The 21,210-nt window shown below is 34.6% G+C and overlaps 1 pseudogene; it reads left to right on the top strand.

The window, feature by feature from the left end:
• The first annotated feature begins 7,092 nt into the window (after window positions 1-7,092).
• On the top strand, window positions 7,093-7,211 carry LOC120622436 (uncharacterized; annotated as a pseudogene).
• The last annotated feature ends 13,999 nt before the right edge of the window (window positions 7,212-21,210 follow it).

The following is a 21,210-nucleotide window of genomic DNA, read 5'->3' as shown; positions in this document are numbered from 1 at the left end:
CGAGAGCTTTCTCCAGGCATCCATCCAGTGGGTTGAGGCCAGGAATGCTGCTAAACATTCTATAATGCAAAGAAACAGTCCCCACAACAAAGACTCATCTAGCCCCAAGTGTCAGTAGCACCGAGGTTGAGATACTCTGAAATAAAGACTTATGAAAATGATAACTGATTGAAATTATAAAAATCTGGTTTCTTGTACCAGCACTGATTCAGCTACTGATACTTATGTCTTAGTTCCCTTTGATTTTTATCAGTACGGGAGACTGAATTGCATTACTGTTAGCCTACTTTCTCTAAAGGATGTTTTGGCTCACCAAGGGAAAAGTTGTTATGTTTACTTTTAATTGTCTGCTTTTGTCAGAACAGAGTAGAAGACTGTTCTTGTATATAGCTAAAGGTTGGCTACAGCAGCAGCAAAGAAGATCTACAAAGACATCCCAAGATAATATGCTTCTGATATGCTGACCAGAAAGTGTGGTAAAGCAGTGTCTGTGGTCACACTTCTGCTCATAGGGAGGAAACAGCTTTATCCCCAAAGAAAGCTAGCCCTCCATGGGAATGGGATTGCCTATGTTACCTTTGTGGATTAAAGAATTGGTCTGATTGTGCCAAAAACATGAAAAAGATCCTACCACTGAAGGTTTCTAGAGTTGTTATACTTTTTGAAGAACATCTAATAGGAAAAAGTTTATTTAGGAAAAAACAGTTTCCCTGAGTCATAAAAGATTTATTGTGTGAGGGATTTGTTATACCAGAGACCGAGGATACCGTAGCAGTATTCATCTGCCATAAAATTGTACAACTACTTTTAAATATAATGAAAAATTCATTGCTCGATTTTTTTCCTCAACAGAGTGGGTATCATTTTCAACTAGAGTGAAAAGTCATGGGTTCTCCATTACCTTCAGTTCTAATATGGAAAAGGAAAAGATTTTTATTTTTTTGTGAAATCAGTTGATAGTTTCATTTCTAAATAACTGTTTCCTCACAGCTCTGTCCTGACCAAACTTACCTAAGTATTTTATCTGTGTCCTTAAGGACATCAAAGTCTTTCCTATTGTGACCTTCAGGCAGTGGGTCTTCATCAGCTTTGTGTGTGTGTGTGTGTGTGTGTGTGTGTGTGTGTGTGTATTGAGAAGGAGATAAGCATTATTTTCAGAATTCTGAAAGAACTAGGAACTCAGTGTTAAAAATTAACAGCTTTGTCCGTGTTGCCCTATTTTCTTGGCTTTTAAAATACAGTCTCATTAGACTGACCAATTTGCACAAAACTACCAGCAATTTTGAAAATAGTATGGTCACTTTTTTTTTTTTTGATAGGACCTCAATTAAGATAAATACTTATATAATTATGTCATTCACATTTTGGTCCATTTTCTAAAATAACTATAAAAAAAAAAAGGAATACGATATCACCTTTTCTATCTTGTCTAAATCTTTATCTTCTCCTCCTGAAACACTAATAATGTGAATTCTCTTTCCTATTAGAATATGATAAGAAGTAGTCAGTTTCTCCCCACAGAATAGATATTTAAAATAACACAATAGATACTTAGACAAAATCTATTATTTCTCTGAATTGAACTAAAAAGTTGCCAGACCCAGCAGGAAACAAGAAAGCAGATTGGTGAACATTAGTGTTTCAGTTCAAAACTACATAAATACTTAATCACTTCAAAATTTTAGCTAATTCTTTGAAAAGAAAATTAATTTTCTCGGACCTTTTGTAACTCAAATAATAAAGCCTTTCTTAAGACCTTTTGGTACTTACGTGAACACAAACACATTCCTCAAAAATTTTATATATTTCAATAAGGCTAAGTTAAAACTTTACATAAAATTAATGAAAATATAATGGCAAGAGTTCTTTTTATATAACTAGAATGGTAGCAGTCATCTTGAATGGCAAGATATCTTTAAAAAAAAAACATTTTTGTTAATATAACCTTGAGAACCTTCTTTATCATTTCCCATTGCCACTGAGGTGACTGGCACATCAATCACCTTAAACCTGTGGGGCCTGTAGGTTGACAATAGACCCAGTGACAGTGAATTTTGCTTGATAAGTTTTGTACAATTCATGTCTATTTCTTCTCCAAGGTTCGTAATGTTAAACTCAGCCTTTGTGACTGCTTCATTTAAGAGGGATTCTGGAATAAGTGCTTTGTAAACTCTAAAACAACCACCCAACAAACTGAGTGAAATTCTGAAAAAGACATATAAGATCTTCTGCAGAATTTATAATAATATGAATTCTCTAAATTCACTAAATTGTTTATAAAAGACATAAAAGTTTCTAGGGGTGAAGAGTTCATCTGGAACAAAAGCTCAGATCCTATTCAGAACCTCACAAGAAAGAATATGCAAGAAACACCTAATGTGCTTTCTTGATAATAAGAATGCAATCCTCAGGAGCACAGACTATGAACCAGACTGCCCAGGTTTAATTCTCATCCCTACCACTTCACTGATTTTCTCATCTGAAACATAAGGATAATACTAGTACCTGCTTTGGAAGTTTTTGTGAGGATTCAGTGACTCTTTGTGTGTGTATGTTTTTGTCATAGAACCATGCCTGGAAAACAGAGTAAGTCCTGCGAATGTTAGCTTTTATTATATTAGCTTGATGGGCTTAAGTGTGAGGGTAAAACATGAAATAATCAAGGATCTGGCTGATGCAGTATACACTGGACAGGCCTAGAAGTTTAAACACTGAGTGCAGTATACACAGGCCTAGAAGTTTAAACACTGATGCAGTATACACTGGACAGGCCTAGAAGTTTATAATTATGGGCGAGAGTGAAAGGATGAAACAAGAGGCCAGGACTAGTGATGGAGAGAAGGAGCTGAATCCACTTGCTTAATCTCAGCACTGAGGCTGCTTGTCCCAATGACAGCACCCACCTTCAGTGAGCCAACAGTCACTTCCCTCTACGTCAAGCCTACATAAATCCAAAATGTCTTATCAACTTTCTTTAAACACGTAAAGCCACTGTAATTTGATTTATCTTTTTTAAGCAGTGGGATTTGGGGAGATTTCTTTGTTATTTATTTATTTATTTTTCCCAGACAGCAAGGTTGAGTTAAACAATGCCAGGCCCAAAACAAACAAACCAAAAAACAAAACAAACAAACAAAAAAGCAGTCCAAACTGGTCATAATCCAGGTTTGTCCTCAATAGCTCTGAGAATTTGAGAAAGTTAATCATCTTTTCTGAATATCTATTTTTTGTGTGTGGAAGATTAAACGGTTTACTCCTTATAAAATGCCTAATATGTGATATTGCACAGTGCCTTGCATATGGCAAGTACTCAATAAGTATTAGTTAATCTTTTCCTTCAGAGCAAAGGTCAGACATGTTTGTTTGTAGCCCATTATAAAAGATTGCAGTTCCCAAAGCTTAGGATTCCTCAGCTGTGCTACAAACCCTCTCTGTGAGCAGCATCCACTCTTCTTCACTCTTTTGGGAATTGGAAGTTGGAGGACACCCATGCAAATGTGAGGCTCATGCTGATTGCTGTTCAGTAAGCAATAAAGTCCTTTGTCTCTGGCCGAGATGTCTCATGTCTTCCTCCAACATCCATGAAATTGTGATAGTCTAACCTGATGATCTCAATTATAGTAAAATCTCAAACCATTCACAGTTCTTGACAACAGTTTTTCCTTTTTCTCAAAACTCTTCTCCAGGATCCCATCAGAGGTAGGGCTAGAAAACAGAGCCCAGTGAGTGAGGGGAGAGGTGTGTAAGGAACAGGGAAGAAATCTACCTCGCGCCCCTTGTCTATTTTGATTTTAAGGTTCAAAGCCTGGGTTAGATAGGAAGAAGCTTTGAGTTTGATGAGAAATTGAGGCTTTGACATTAGACTGGAATTTTTAATCCCAAAGAAAGAAACTTTTTTTTTTTTTTTAACTTGAAATTGGGGAAGCTATGGGATCTACCTAAAGTATCCTAAGGGCAAGAAGGAGGATTTAATATGTTATGATTGGAATGTGTGGCAGGAAGATAAGGGAGGAGGTTCATACTTTCCTTCCATCAAGTCCAGTTTGTTCTAGACACTAATAACATGCTTATAAATATAAACACACATACAATTGCTAACATTTATTGAATAATTAATAGACACATGTGCACGCGTGCACACACACACACACATACACATACTAGGCACTGTTCTAAGAGTTTTGCATATATTGATTTATTTAATCCTCACAGCCAAATGAATCAGGTATGAGGCACAGAACAGTTAAAATACATCATCATGATCACGCATCTAGAAGATAGTGGAGCCAGGGCTTGAATGATTTTATTAAAATAATATTTTATTTTACAAATGTGGCTTTATAATAAAGATATTTTCCCTTTAATGAATTATAACACTTGTCTTCAGTAATATATTTTTATACTTAAAAATAATCTTACCACTTGTTTTGAATTTAGTTGACTTTCACCTCTGTTCTCGTTTCTCCCACTCTTCAAGGTTTTAAAGAAGCAATTGATCTAGGCAGGCTCATTGGTAGAGTGCCCCCTACATGATTATATATTATGATATCCCAAATAATACATTACAGAATGCTCAATAAATTGTGAACAAATGAATAATCAGAGTTTCAGTAACCTATTGTCACCTAATAAACCACTCTAAAACTTAGTGGCTTAAACAGCACTTTCTTATTGTCTTAAGTAGTATTTTGGGTTGACGGGGGTAAGCTGGGCAGATCTTGCTTGATGTCTTTCATGCAGATGTAATAAGGTAATGGCTAGGCTCAAGTCATCTGAAGGCTCTGCTATACTGGACAACCCTAAATCTGTCACATGGTTGACAGTTCATACTGGCTGACATCTGAGAGCTCAGTGGCAGCTGTTAACCAGAAATACCTTTCCATTTAGCTTGGATGTATCACAGCCTGGTGGTTAGAGTTTAAGAGGGAAAGACACAGAGGTAAATATCCCAAAGGGCAGGAAGCAGAAGCTGCCTGGCCAATTAAGAGTTAGCATTGTATCACTTCCTCCAGGGCTGAACTATGACATTCATGAGCCATAGGCACTTTTGCTTTCATAGGGCCCTTACTCCATTAAACAGACAAACAAATACATTTAAATACATATATAATTTTACTTTATGACAGTGTTGATGAATATATAAACGTATATTCAAACATTTTCTTAAAACTAAATGTCCATTTTTAATTCTGATTTTAAGGTAAATGAAAATATTTTCATGGGCTCCTTAAAGTATCATGGACAATGTGCTAGCTGTATCTGATAAGCTGCCCCTGACTTCTGCCATTGTCTGTTGGTCAAAGTAATTACAGGGCCCGCCAGATTCGATGGGGTAGAGAGATAAACTCCATTTTTTAACAGGGTAGGGACGACGTAACATTGCAGAGGAACATGTGGATGGGAAATTTAACCATCTTTAGAAAATAAAATCTGTCAAAAGTAGCATGCTTCTGAGAAACATGAGCCCTTCTTTCTTTCTTGGAAAGCATACATATAATAACATTAAAATCTACTCCAATAGTCATTGAAAAGGATTAAAGTAGTATTTTCTAGTATTCAGGGTTTCCAGAAAAATGTAAAACAACCCTACTGTTTTCAAAGTTCTGGACTACAACTATAAAATATATATTGTAGGCTCAAGAAATTGTTATTGAAGCAATCATTACAGAAAATTTCAAGAAGTGTAAGTGCGTTCATGAAGAAATATTCACCTCTATGGGCAAGTCAAAAACACAATACTAAGGAAATTGATGCTATGCTATCTCGTTTCCATTTCAGTGCAAGCTAGAACCTAATGGAGTAAACATGTATCTATACCATAACATCAAAAATGAGTAAAAAAGTTATAAGTGAGTATCCATGTTGACTTAATGGACCTGGTCATTTTCTACATCAAAGATTGATTTATCTTGGCAGAAAAGACAATTTTTGCCATGTCCTGAGAAATTTAAGTCACACATGCACAAACACACACATACAAACTATTATGCTATTTTGACCTTCAGAAACATTTTCTTAATAATAGACATTCCAGATATAGGTGACAAAGTAGAAATTCATATATTAAAGATTGGCCAGGATATTTTTCTTTTCCTTCCATGGAAATACGAGGCCATCATTATGCCTGGTTCATATACTAAATTGTGGTTTTGTAAGTATACTTAATTCAGGGCTATTTCAAAATACCATTTAGAGCAGCATAGGGCTAGCATGGAAGACTAAAATAAACAGATTGGAAGATTAATTTTACCTGTTAAGACAAAGTCTGAGTCAGAAGAAAGAGTAAAATAGTAATAGTATACAAAACAGTCATTTCAAAAACAGAACACATAATAAGAATGGACTAGACTACCATACAATTTGAAAACAAATGCATAAAATAGTAGCAATAAGTTAGACACCAATTTTGACATTCCAAATAGAAGAAATTACTCATTTATCTATTCAGCATTCATTCTTTCGGGGAATTTCATCCCTATCGTTGTTTGGAGAAATTTACCTCTCCACTAACACCCTCTCGGCCCCAGGATATGGTTTTAATTCTTCCTATCTTGTCATCTTATCTTTACTGCCATAAAATTGGTTGCCTTTGGAGTTAAATCCAATTGATTTTACTTAGGTATTTTATATAAAAATTCTAAACAACTAATAATTGCAATTAATATTTATTGAGTACTTTATTATGTACCAAGTATTGTTCTAAGCATTTGAATATATTAACTCATTTAATTTTTCTAATAACCCTAAGAGGAAATAACTATTAGTAACATTTTGTAAATGAGGAAACTGGGGCACAAAGAACTCATATAACTTGCTTAAGGTTACACAACTAGTAAGTTTAGTATTCAAGCCAAAATTAAAATCCGGGTGTCTTAATATCAGAGCCTGTGTGACCTATATTATGTTATCTTACTTTTCGGAGCATCAAAATTGAAAAGAACACAAATGGTTATAGGAAAACTCCAGAGAAACTATTAGCAATGGTTATTTTTAATTTGTCTAGGAGAGGTATGTTCATTACTAGAGATATAAAAGTAATGCTCATTATGATTAAGTTTTATAATTACAGATATATTTATAATTATAAAGTTTGTCTATGGCCATGCTACCCTGAACAAGCCCGATCCTGTCTGATCTTGGAAGCTAAGGAGGTTCAGGCCTGTTTAGTACTTGGATGGGAGACCACCTAGGAAGACCAGGTGCTGTAGGCATTAAAAATAAAAATAAATAAAAATAAAGGATTGTAAGCTGACAAGGTCCTTGCAATCTGTGAGGTCAACCAAGGGTTGCCTCACCTAAAAATATACAAATAAATTTTAAAAAATCGTAAAGTTTAAATTTTTTAATATTTAAAAAGTATAAATTGTACCCCATTTTTGAAGTCATTACTATATACCATATCAGTCAATATCATATGAACTTTTTTATTAGAAACATTCATAAAAAAAGAACCATTTCATTTTATTGGAATCATGATTTTACCAGCATCTTAGCTTTCAATTTACTGAAATAAAGTTATATGCTAATATTTATTTTTCCTGAGTGCCTTTATAGTTCTTTCCTAAACTTCATTGTAAAACTTCTACCTTCTGTTGACCCTCCTTTACTTTTAATTTTATTTTTCTAATTATTTGCATTAAATAATTCATTTCTACATTGTTCAAATTTTTTTATTTTCTGTGTATTATGATATTTTGACTTTTTTGGCCGAGGAGAGACTGCCCTCCTTGGGTAGCCAATTCTTAGAGATAGCAAAGAGTTCAGCCTAGAGCATTCCTTTGAAAAGCAAACTAACCAATACAGAGCCCTACCCACTTTAACTGGCTGGTACACCCAGGGAGCAATTTTCTTCTCTCTGCCTTAATCATCTCAGGGCCAAGTACCAGGCAACAAAAACTACTCCTACAGCTTAGAGCCTGCTGAAATTATTTGTTCTAGTCAATCCTAAAGTGTTTACACTGCCCTGCCTCACCTTTCCTGCAGAAACCCCAATAAAGGCTGTGGCCTAGGTTCCCCTTCAGTTTGCCCCTTCTGCCACTTGACCACCAAGTTATCTTTCTTATGTGACCATAGTTGTCATGCTGTGCTTCCTGTCTCTAAGACTTGTGAGTATAATGAACTTTGTTTTTTCCTTAGGCATGCTCTATCTTCTCTTGCTATTAGAGCTGTGAGATAGGTGGCATCAGTTAGGGAATGATTCTGGAAACAGAAAGGAGAAATGAGAAAACAGTAAGGTATACTGGTGTGTAAGATGCTTGCTTAGGAAGAGAACCCAGGTTTGGAGATTAAAAGCCAACAGTGAAAGTATTGAACGGAGAATTAGAAGACGGTGGTATCATTGACCTAAAGGGAAATTTTCTTAGTATGAAATAATCAAGAGTATTATAGGCCACAAAATAACAAAGCAGAAGAGTGAACAAGAACTGTGTGGAAGTTACATGGACTTAGGTGGCTATTATAAGAATAGTTTTCATTAGGTTTGAAAATAATTGCTAGTCTACTGTGTACCGAGACATTAATTAGAAGCATTCAATAAAGACAAGTATATATAACAATCTTCAAAAGTTTGATCATAAATAGAAAGGAAGAGAAATTCAGAATTGACATGAGAAAGATGAAAATTGGGGAAAAAATTCTAGTACTGGGAAAACTAGAGAACAACCATACAGTGAGGGGAAAGAAAAATGAAGAAAATGGACACTAGAAAAGATAATAATTTAGCATGTCCCAGATGAATTGTGAGCATTTGGGTTAAGAGCACAGTGAGTTCTAGGTTTCAGAGAAAACTTTGTTTTTATTTTATTGTAATTTCTGCATTCTTTAAGTTTTCTCCAATAATCAAATATAACAATTAAAATAGAAAAAGAAATTGTTTGATTCACCTCATGTTATGTTCAAGCTGGTGTAGAATTTTGAATCAAGTAGAGATGATAGATGTTTGGAGCCCAATGCACTGCTTGACATGTATTCATATAATTCCTCTTCCCTCTTTCACTGAAATAAAAGGAAAAATATAAGGGTGGGTACTGATTTATTTTTAGAAATGGACAGAAGTAAACAAAATATTTCACTGGCTGTGGTAATTCTCTCAAATGCTGCTAGGCTTAAAAGCAATAACAAATTAATACGCTGATCTGTTGAAGAAGGTAACCATATGTAACTGTAGAAGTAATGCTCATGATTTAGGTTTTGTGAACATATAACTCAGTTCATAAACCGAAGTGTTGGAAGGCCTAGTTGAAACTCTGACTTTTCATAAGAGCTGTCTAGCCCCCAGATTTAAAAGTCCAGATCCTAGCATTTGAGAAAAATACCAAAGGCAGAGACTATATTGTTTATTGTGTTTTACCCTGTAACTAACTATAATCAAACTAATACTAAAGTGGTTCTAATTGATATCAGTTTCTCTGGGAGTCACACAGATTTCATATTTGGACATCTGAGAAGGAACAAATAATTTCCAAATTTTCTAACTGTAGGCTTATTAAATTCTAAAAGCAAACTTATACAAAAGATTCCAGGCTATAAAGAATGTTATCACACACGAAGTGCAAAATCCAGCCCAACCACTTCAAAATGCCTCAATAACTTTCCATTATACTTTATATTTTGGACTCCAATTACCTTTTCATAGCTGCATGGAATAAGTGCCAATTACTTGAGAGGTATTGTCCTTTTACATTACCTACATAATGCTGTCCCTTAAGTGTGCTGTAGGATTGCTAGCTAGAAATAGCTTTCTTTTTAGAAAAAGAGGTAGATTTTCTTTCATTTTTCCACCTTGCAGGCATCTATTAAATACACCAAGGAGGAAGATCCAAACTTTGTCTTAGCCACTTATTATATCAAATGTGTATAGTACAAGCCCTCTGTTGCTGGAGTGAGGAAAATCATTATGACAAAGATCCAAATATGATCTCATTGCTTCTCCTGAGAAGATATCCTTTACTTTCTGGACTGGACTGCATTATTCCCTGCTACTCACCTACCTTATGTCTTTCTATATTTCACAATAAAAGATATCTTATCAAGTAGAACTAAGTTAAGCGATTTCCCGAGACATTTGAGAATACAACCCACGTACATATGATAAAATGAGCATAAGGACCTCAACTGTAGCATATGTCCTAGCACTATTCACAATCAGTTAGGAAATACAACAACAACAATGGCATCTATTTAAAAGGATTTCTTGGGAGACATAGAACTTAAGAATGACCTCTAATAGAAACCTTCATGCAACTTTTCTAATTGTAAATACAACCAATGTACATTGGCCTAGTCATACATAGAAAATAAGTGAGCAGGCCAATGTACTTCTTCATGTCAGCTACCCCGAGCAGAATAGAAATAGCTATCTCAATACAATTAAGCTCTCTCACAGGTGAAAGTTGGATCTTTGGGAAGTAAGTGTTAATGGCACCAAAATCATTGCAAAGATATCAGGAAAAGATTGTTAGAAAAAAATGTGAACATGGTTCTCAGGACACATCTGTCACTTATGTCAGCCCCAAGTCTTTTGAATATCCCTGTTCCACTCTCCTGGTTCTCCAGTATCACAAATCTAGCCTTCCTTAGGTAGAACCATTAAATGATTATTCCCAGGCTTTCTTTACATGAGGTGTAGACATTTGATCAGCATGCATTTTCATGAGGCATGAAAGGCAAAAGTGTACATTGTGTGACTAAGAAATCCTGGCAGATATGCCCTCATGTAGTTGTTGGGTTTGCTTCATCAGCTATAGGAAAGGGCTAATTCTGGTTCCTGTCTTCTAAATGATGCAGTTAACTAGCAGAGACAGCAGTGGGATTTCCACTGAAAATTTTGTGGTATGATCAGCATTTCTTCTCTTTCAAGCTGTATAGAATCCAAGCTTGGTCCCAGGTTCTCCTAGGTATTCTGTAAGATATGAAAACCTTCTAATAAATTCATCTTATACTTTAGAATGAATTCTTTTGTCTGAAATAAAACCCTGACTGGTAAAGTGTTTGGTTTAGAAAAGGCTAATGTGTATTTAGGATCCCTAGATGAAAAAGCCTGGCTAACCTTTAGAAGTACTTGGTCAGTGGAAGTAGCTCCACCTACAGAGGTCTTTTACTATTTCAGAACCTGTACGTTTGACAAGCAGTTTTGCTGTTGTTGGTCTTATTTTGATGTCCATTTGATTTACCAACTGTGAGGAGACGTTTTTCCGTCATAAAATGTGTATAAACATAAATACAATAAGAATATTATGTAATTGTACATAGGCCAATCCACTTTTCCCAGAATTGTATTACTGGCTGAATAAATTGACTATTATTATTTTTTGTTCATAGATACTCAAAAATTACTATATCCATTTCTATAATGATTTTACAACACCTCTAAAATTCTCATGTCCTAAACCTATATGAGTAGTTCCTTAGGACTTAATTTCTAACATAACACAACAACCAAATGACATTAAGAGTATCACAGGCGATAACTCTCTTGGTAGGCCTGAATGCTCAAAAAGAAAAATTCACAGGGGAAAGACCAGACACGGCCAAATTATGTGCTATATTGCTATACTACTTATACCGCATGACTTATTATTTATTATATTTAATTTCTCCCCCACTAGACTATAAGTGCTATGAGGGCAGGAGTCTGTTTTATTTGCTGATCTAAGTCACTAGAACACTGTTGGCACACCTCTGAATGACTATTCAATGAAAACAGCTGCTTTTAGCTTCCCAAAATGTGGATAGCTATTATATCTATGACCAACTTCTAGGTCATAATCCTTCACTGCTAAGTGTTATTCAAAATGGATCTTTGAGATACATAGGTCATGGGCAGTGCTGAGGTTTTTTTCCTCATTTTACCAAATAAACTTTGACTTCCTAAAGGATCAAAAGAGAAGATGATTATGGACCACCTTTTTATTATTTATTTTCATTTTTATTTTTTCTTGAGTTCCAAAAAAAAAATTATAATTCTGTTTAACATGGAAAATAAACTAAATAAAAAGGAAGTAAATATGCATACTCTATAAGAATTTCTGGATATTTTTCTCCTTTTTATGAAAGTTTGGATTGAGAAATTTTTCTGCCAAGTGTAGTTTTTTTCCCCCACCTTGACTCTCCAGTTTAGTGTATTAAGAAGATTTGTCTGGTTTATTTTGCAGTCTGTCAAGGCAAACTGTGACAAGAACAAGAGAACTAAATAAGCACAGAAATACTTCTAACTTCTGGTGAAATGTTATTTCAAAAAAAATCTGAACATCATAAATTTTTTCAAAATCTAGTGTCCCAATATCATGTGCTTTTATATTCATTAGCTTATTAAATATTTACAACAGCCCATTGGAATGGTTATGAGAAGCCAAACTTTTAGAGGTACAAATAGTATTCTATCCTTTACTTTTACATAGCTTTATAACATATGCTATAAAATATAAGACTAGTACCAATATTCTATCATGTAAAACAAGCTGGATTAGTAGTCAGTTAAAGCTAGTTCATAGGGCAATTCACAATATGGCAGCTGACTTCATTAGAACAAGCAAACTAAGAGGGCCAGAGAGAAAATCCCAAGACAGAAGTCTCAGAATTTTGTAACCCAATTTTAGAAATGATATTCTACCATTTTTTACAATATTCTATATGTCAGAAGCAAGTCACTAGCTCCAGCCCACACTCAAGAGAAGAAGATTACACAGATTAGAAATACCAGGAGGTAGGAATTTGGGGGAGTTATTTTAGGAGAGACTTGGACCCTTAGGATTCTAGAGAGACTTGTGAAGTACTATTCCAGATATGGGTTCTTATCTTCACAGACTTGCCTCAGCTTCCTTCCTCTCAAGAGGAAATGTAAGAGATGAACACAAATCTGATGTTTCCCATCACAGATCTTAGGTCCTCATAAGGCATCAGTATTAGCTTGCTGCTCTTATTCTCATTCTAGTTTTTCTATATCTTCTTGGTTCTGCGATTACTGTGCCAGTAGATAGTTCTATTTTATACTCCACTCTCTGTTCTCAAGCCATTTCTTCTCATTTTCTCTAGACCCATACATATGAAAGTGACTATAAGAAAGTAGAGATTCTACCATTCACTGAGTGTTTTTTGTATGCCATGCTTAAGAGATCTTATCTACCCAAAACTATAAAATTAATCAAAGAAAACATAGGTTAAAAATATCCTTGACTTTGATCTTAGCAACAATGGACACCAGAAGCACAGGCAATGAAGACAACATAAACAAGTGCAACTACATCAAACTACAAAGTTTTTGCACGGTAAAAGAAACACTCACCAAAATGAAAAAGTAACCTGCAGAATGAGATAAAATATTTGCAAGCTATCTTTTAATAAGGGGTTAATATCCAAACTATATAAGAAACTCATACAACTCAATAACAAAAAAGAAAAAAAAATGAGCAAAGGATTTGAATAGACATTTTCCCAAAGAAAATGGCTAGCAGGTTCATGAAAAGAGCTCAGTGTCACTGATCATCAGAGAAATGCAGTCAAAACCACAATGATATTCGACCTCACATCTGTTGGAATGGCTATTATCAAAAAGAAATAGCAAGTGTTAGTGAGGATGTGGAGAAAAGGGAAGTCTTGTGCATTGTTGGTGGGAATGTACATTGTTGCACCAACTATGGAAAATAGTATAGAGGTTCTTCAAAAAATTAAGAATAGAACTACCATATGATCCAGCAATTCCATTTTTGGGTATATATCTGAAGGGAATTGAAATTACTATCTTGAAGAGATATCTATACCTCCATGTTCATTGGAGCATTATTCACAGTAACCAAGACATGGAAACAAGCTCAGTGTCTGTTGATAGATGGATGAACAAAGAAAATATGACACACACAATGGAATATTATTCAGCCATATAAAAGAAGGAAATCCTGCCTTTTGTGACAACATGGATGGATCTTGAAGACATTATGCTAAGTGAAATAAGTCAGACAGAGAAAGACAAATTCTGTATGTTCACTTATATGTGGAATTTAAAAAAAAAAACTGAACTATACAAATAGAGATTAGAATGCTGGTTACCATGTGCTCCGGGGATGGGGGAAATGTGGAGATGTTGGTCAAAGGATACAAACATCCAGCTATAAGATGAATAATTTCTGGGGATCTAATGTACAGCCTAGTGACTGTATTTAACAATACTGTGTTATATGCTTAAAAGTTGAGAGTAAATTATAAAACAACTCACCACACACACACACAAAATGGTAACTATGTGAGGTGATGGACATTATTGTGGTAAACATTTTACAACATATACATGTATCAGATAATCATGTTGTATACCTTAAACCTATGTTGTATATGTCAATAACCGTAAAGCTGGAAAAAAGAAAGAAATCTCTCATAAGATTATGTATATTTTTTGAGCACCTAATAAGTTGTGGAAGTTTATACACTATGCCTTGGAGAGATTAGGTTACCTCTAAGAGGCAGAAATAAAAATGGAGATAAGATTAGTAACTTTTTCAATATTTTTAACTTAAAAATATACAGATATTACTTTTGCTATTAAAAAATTGAATAGAATGAAAATTAGAAAAAAATGCAATTTATGAACACCTAGAGAATTATAAAATGTTAAAATAATTTCAGAAAAATAACTGTTCTCATGACATATCTTAGTTTGAATTCTCGAAAATCAGACATTGATATAAGGATTTGTGCTCAAGTTGCTTATTAGGGAAGGATACTAAAACATTCTTGGGTATAGTAAAGTGAAACAGGGAAGGCAAGACAGTCAATGTTATCAGTCACGGTATTAAGATCACTTTAAACAGAGTCTCCTCTGTAATTTGTAAACATTGTGTGTGTGTGTGCGCGTGTGCGTGCACGCACACATATTTTCTCTCAAGTGAAATTTAACTGATAATCCACAGGTAAACAGATGGGCCTAAAGGCAGGCTTACTGTGATTTCTTATCTGTACGTTGATGCTTTCTGTCTTTTAACTTGATAGCTGTCATATACATAATCTGATACGCTTATATCAGTTCCTGTTTTTAAAAGAATCTTTTTTCTAGATTTGATTATTTTCTAGATTTTAAAACTTTAACTACTTTTCAGCATTTTAAACTTCTCTTTCTATTATTCTCAAAATGTGCCATACACATTTGAAAGCTTGAGAAATCTTTCTCAAATATATGAAGTTATTATCTTATTACCCAGCCTTTGTAAATGAATCACAAATAGACTAATTTTTTGTAATAAATCTACTCTTGATTAAATTCTCATTTGAATTTTGGTGGCTTTGTTGTCGAAGGAAAGGAGAAAATCTTTAGATTGATCTATTTGATCAAGCTTTCTGTGCACTTGTCACATTTTTTGCTGCCCATTGATTTGACATCCAGCTGACTTCAAAATGACAAAATAACAAGGTGATTTCTCTCTTCCTTCTGTCTCTTCTATAGTCAACCTTGCTTATAACCTGTTAACGATTTTTCATTGTAATGCAATATGAGATTGTTTTTACAGTAATACTTGTTTTTACAGCCAAGTACTGTGTCCAGTGGGTTATTATTATCCTTAAATTTATAGAAGGACAAATGAGATACATTTCTGTAAGTAACCACAACAGAGTTTATAAAAATATGGAAAAATGAAGTGATTATTAGGAGGTTAGTGTTCAAAGACAATTTTACTTTACTTTGTAATTTTGAAAATTGCTGGATATATAAGGAACTCTTATAATCACATTAGGTCAAAATAATTGAAACTTTTCCCCCCTTGTATGACTCTAGCAGAATCAAAAGCAACAAATCTTTTAGATACTTCAAATTGTAAATCTTATTTCTGAAAATAGATCTGAGAATGATAACATGGTTTTAAAAAAAGAACTAAAATTCTAGTAATAATAATTGATTAGTGACTTAAGCTCATTGCTGGTAATCTCTGATTTTAAGAGAAATAAAATTCAGCTTCCTTTCAGTTTCTTCTGTTTGTACATCCACCAATTACAAACCTTGATGACCTAGTTTTGTCATATAATTCATTCCCCCAGGAAAACAAAACAAACCTGCGTGAGCTGAAGTGAGTGTAACCTTCTCAGTATTCACTTTAATCCACATCAATATTTTAAGAAGGTTAATGGACAAGCAGTTATCCCGTTGTGTAGAGTTCTATAAATAGCCAGACTAGGTCTTCTACGTGGAGGAACTCTGTTGTGATAGAAATCTAGCTCAGCCTAACTTAAGCAAAAAGGAACATTTAATGTCTCTCATAACTGGAAAGTCCAGAGAAGGACTAGGCTTCTGGCTCAGATGGATCTAGGGATACAGATGAGCTCATTGGGATGTTCATTTAGTTCTTCTTTCCCTCCCCCTCCCCTCTTCTCTCCTATCTATTTTCCTCCCCTTTCCTTCCTTCTTTTCCTTTCCACTTTCTTTTCCTTTCCTCCCTTATCTCTTTCCCTCAGGCCTCATTTTTTGCTGTGTTTGCCTCATCCTCTTCTATTGAATCCAGTCTTGTAGCCCTTGATTCATATCTGGTCAGCCCGACAAAATATTGTATAAGTTTTCATGATTCTGTGGGTTTGGAATTCAGACAGGGCACAGAGAGATGGCTCATCTCTTATTCACTTGATGACTGCAGGATGCCTTCTTCACTTCCATGTCTGGCATTCCAGCTAAGACGACGGAAAGAATCCATAATGATGCTTAAATAATAATGAAATCTACAACATTGTCAGAAACAAGCCGACCAAGTCAAACCAGGTACCTGAATGGGGGAGCGGGGACTGAGAAAAAAGAGAAGACAGACAGGGTGCAGGAGGGAGAACAGATCTCACAACTGTCTCTCCGAGTTTATTTCTTATGCTCCTTTTTATACATAATCTGTTCCTTTGTGTATCCCAAGATAACATAATTAAAGTAACATCCTGAAGATCAAGGTATAATTGAAACTCCCTTTGACACTCCCTTCGACACTCCCTTTGACACTCCCTTCGACACTCCCTTTTTCTATTCTTAATCTTCTTCTTCCTGGAATTCTTCAGAACCAGCCTTTTCCCTTGTATATGCAAGCAGGCCTCCCGAGATAATCCATGCACTCTTTTGAATTTTGGGAGCTTTAGCTCCCTACACAACATTGTAGGTTTTATTATTTCCCCAAAAATTTTAATAAGGAAACTAATAATAGCATGCCAAATGTAAATTTTATTCATCTTGTTAGATATGTGTCCTTTTCAGTTATTCTAAGTGACTCTATAGAAGGCACTGTTTACTTTTATTTTAAAAACTTAATTGCATGTATAGAAATAATCATGTTTTTCTACATTATAAGTGTTATGATTATAGACATTCATTATTAAATAAATTTTTCAATTCTTGCAAGTAAGGTAGAACACTACTATGCCTTGATGGATTACATTTTAATAAAAAGTCAATTTTGATTTATTAGTAATTTAAGATGCTTATAGTCACAAGTGAGATTTTCCAAAATTTTTTATTTTCTTCTTTCTTTTGTCTGAGATTGGTATTAGCTTATGGTATCTTCACAAAATTAAGTATTCTTTCAACATTTTTTTCTATGTAGAATGTGATATTTTTCTTGGAAATCATGGGAGAAATTATCATAAAATTATCTATGACAAGAGCCATTTTTGAGGCAATAGTCTGATGTTTTCAGTTGTTTTATGATTGTGGGTTTTTAAGTATTTTTCTGCTAGAGTCAATTTTCATAATTAATATTTTTCCAGAAAATAATATTCATTTTACTGAGGTATAAATTTTACTGTCACAGATTTTGTGTTACAATCTTGCCTGTGTTACACTTGCCTCTCCATGTCTACCTGTTAGCCATCTTTGTACTGCAGAAGGGCAACCTGTATGGACTATATCATTGAGATCTCTTAGCTTCTTGTTTGGTTCAGTTAATGGGAAGCCCCATCAGGATATTAGAGCAGAGGGAGACTAGGTACTCATTAGCTGGCCCTCCCACTGCAGTTCAACTCAGGGTGCCAGGGTTACTGATAGTTGCCTTGTACTCTACACTCTTTCTCTAGAATATTGCACCAGGCTTTGTGTTTCCTTATACCCTGCACATACCTTTGCTAAACCCTCTTTGAATTATCTTAATTTTTGTGTGCCATTGGCTTTCTGCTGAAATGAAGATGGAGTCTGTTGATACTCATTTCTCCTTTTGTCTTTGCTATTTGTGATGATTATTTTTATGTGCCAACTTGGCTGGACCACAGGGGTACCCAGACATTTGGTCCAACATTTTTCTGGGTGTATCTGTGAGGGTGTTTCTGGATAAGATTGACATTTCAATCAGAAGAACAGGTAAAGCAGATTGTCCTCCTTAATGTGGGTTGGCCTCAGCCAAGATATTGAAAATACTAATAGAACAAAAAGCCTGAGTAAAATGGAACTGATGCCTGACTACCTGAGCTAGAACATTGATCTTTTTCTGAATTTGGACTCAAAACTGAAGATTTTATCTCTTTTGGGGTATTAAGCCTACTGGCTTTCAGATTTTGGAAATTCTCACCTCTATAATCATGTGAGCCAATTTCTTATCTATCTATATCTATATCTATATCTATATCTATATCTATATCTATATATCTATATCTATCTATATCTATACCTAGATAGATAGAAATATAAGATTTTGTTTAGCTGGTAGCTTTTATTATATATTTTTTATTTAATTATTATTATTTTCTGTTATTGAGTTGTATGAGTTATTTATGTATTTTGCATATTAACCTCTTGTCAGATATATGGGTTACAAATATTTTTTCCATTCTATAGGCTGTCTTTTCATTTCATTCATTGTTTTTCGTTGTTGTTTAGAAGCTTTTTAGTTTGATATAGTCTCATTTGTTTATTTTTTATTTTGTTGCCTGTGTTTTAAGTGTCATATTCAAAAGTCATTGCCAAGACTCATGTCAAAGAGCTTTTTTCCTTTGTTTTCTTGTAGAAGTTTTATGGTTTCCAGTCTTATGTTTAAGTCTTTGATCTATTTAGGGTTAATTTTTATGAGTGGTATCAGATAGGGGCCTAGCATCATTCTTGTCTTACATTTTAAAGAGGCATTTCTCTGGTTTATAGGCAATTACAATTATCATTCCAGTTCCTAAATAACCTATATCAGCTTTCATAACTTAGTATTTTATTTATTTTGTTTCTTTTCCTTTACTTTTCTTTTGGCAGTCTTTTTAAATATTTTGAGTTAAATGTTTTATTTTCTGCCTTTTTCTGGTACTCAGATTTAGAAAGGAGAAGAAATTTCATCTGAATACAGTTTTACTTGCAAACAACTTGGGCGGCATCTTATACATTTTAGTAATTTTATTTTGATGGAATCATTATTTAGGAGGGGAGATCCTTCTGAAATAAAGCAGTTTTATATACACTAACTTTCCTACCAAACCAACTTGCCTACCTACGAGCATAATGTACACAAATGTGTAGAGGATGGTACTTTAAAAATATCTGATTAATCGAGTTTTGAAAAATTAACCTCTTATTATTTTATAGTTTTGTACATTTTGGACAGAATGCGGTCTGTGCAATTTGTCTTTCATCATTAGCGAACTTTTATTTGTTGTGAAAATATGGCAAATTTTGCGATTCTTCCAAGTATGTTGGGGGGAAAAAAGGCGTGTGCTTTGTTTTCAGGGTACAGAATTCTATGTGTAATAATAATATATAATAATTTAACTCTTTATTATTTCAGTTCCCCATGGCCAACTTTATTTTTTATTTATTATTGATTAATAACTTAGTTGCTTAAAACAGTACAAATTTATTCTCATATAGTCCTGGAGGTCAGAAGTCTGAAATGGCTTTCACTGGGCTAAAATCAAGGCATTGGGAGGGCTGCCTTTCTTCTGGAGACTAGAGAAGAATCCTTTTCCTTTGCTTTTTCCAGATGCTCAAGGCCATCTGCATTCCCTGGCTCATGGCCCCATCCTCCATCCCCAAAGCCAGCAGCATAGCATTGTTAGATAGCTATTTCTCTCTCTGCTTCTGTTGCTACATCTTTTTTCTGACCATTCTGCCTCTCATTTTCACTTGTATGGACCTTTTTGATTACTTTGGGTCCAGCCAGACAATTCAGGATAATCTCTCCATCTCAAGATTCTTAATTATTCATAGCTGCGAAGTCACTGACATGTAAAATAGCATGTTCACAGGTTCCAGGGATTAGGATATGGACATCTTTGAAAGTTCATTATTCTGTTACCACATCAGCCACTTCTGAAATTATTTCTCAAGCTATTCATGTATGGACATAACTACATTGTTATAGTCACTTGCTTTTCATCATAAGTGGAATGTGAATATGCTGACCTGACATTATTTATTACCTATTTTTAAAATCTCAGAAAAAATGTCAATACACTGAATTTTAGAATGGCTTTGACATTTGGATGGCTTAATTTTGTTTCAGTAATGCTGTCTTTTGGTTTTCATGTTAATCTAGAAATTATTGAACAGAATAATGATGTTTTTCCTGTTGAAAATTGTAGAGAGCCGGATCTGAGCTGGACCTGTGGCCAAAGCCTGAGTCAGACCTATGGTCAAACCAATGGCAAAGCCATGTCTGACTGTGTTGCAATCTGCCAAGGGCAGAGAAGCAGACAAATAACAGACGGCTGGCTGCTTGTGGTTTAGCACACATATCCAGGTACAGACAGGCCTTCACGAGATTCTTGTTGCTAGCAAGTTTCAAGTTCTGAGATCATGACTCCCATCCCCTCCTTGTTCTAGTTGTATATTATAAACACACTGAACTTGCCTCAGGGTCACTGTATCTCCATCAGAGTGCAGTATTCCACCTGGCCCCAGCTTTTCCTATATTATGTCTCTGTGTTTTTCTTCATCCTCCATTGCCCTGCCCTCAGGTATATTAACACTTTAGCCATGTAGGTCGCAGCAGAAAATGTGTCAGAAGTTTCTAATTAGGATTATTTCTAAGCTGCTAATAGGGAGTATGGAAAACAAACTTATGGTAGATTTTTGCAAAGGTAATTAATTAATTAATTAGTTAATTTACCCTGTTTTCTGTCCCCCAAAGAATCACAACATAACTTCCTTCTTCTCTGTGGTTTAAACGGACTTTGGCTTTTTGGCTTTTTTGGCTTTTTGGAGCTAGTAAGGAAAAAAATAGGATGCACTGTTTCTCAAAGATACAGATAAGCCATGTTTTGTCAAAATGGTTTTTTTAATTTTGACCCCAA

Source organism: Pteropus medius, unplaced genomic scaffold (assembly GCF_902729225.1).
Source record: "Pteropus medius unplaced genomic scaffold, Ma_sr-lr_union100, whole genome shotgun sequence".
Taxonomy (NCBI): Eukaryota; Metazoa; Chordata; class Mammalia; order Chiroptera; family Pteropodidae; genus Pteropus; species Pteropus medius.
The sequence above is the reverse complement of the archived record's forward strand: the minus strand, read 5'-3'. Positions and strand labels throughout refer to the sequence as shown.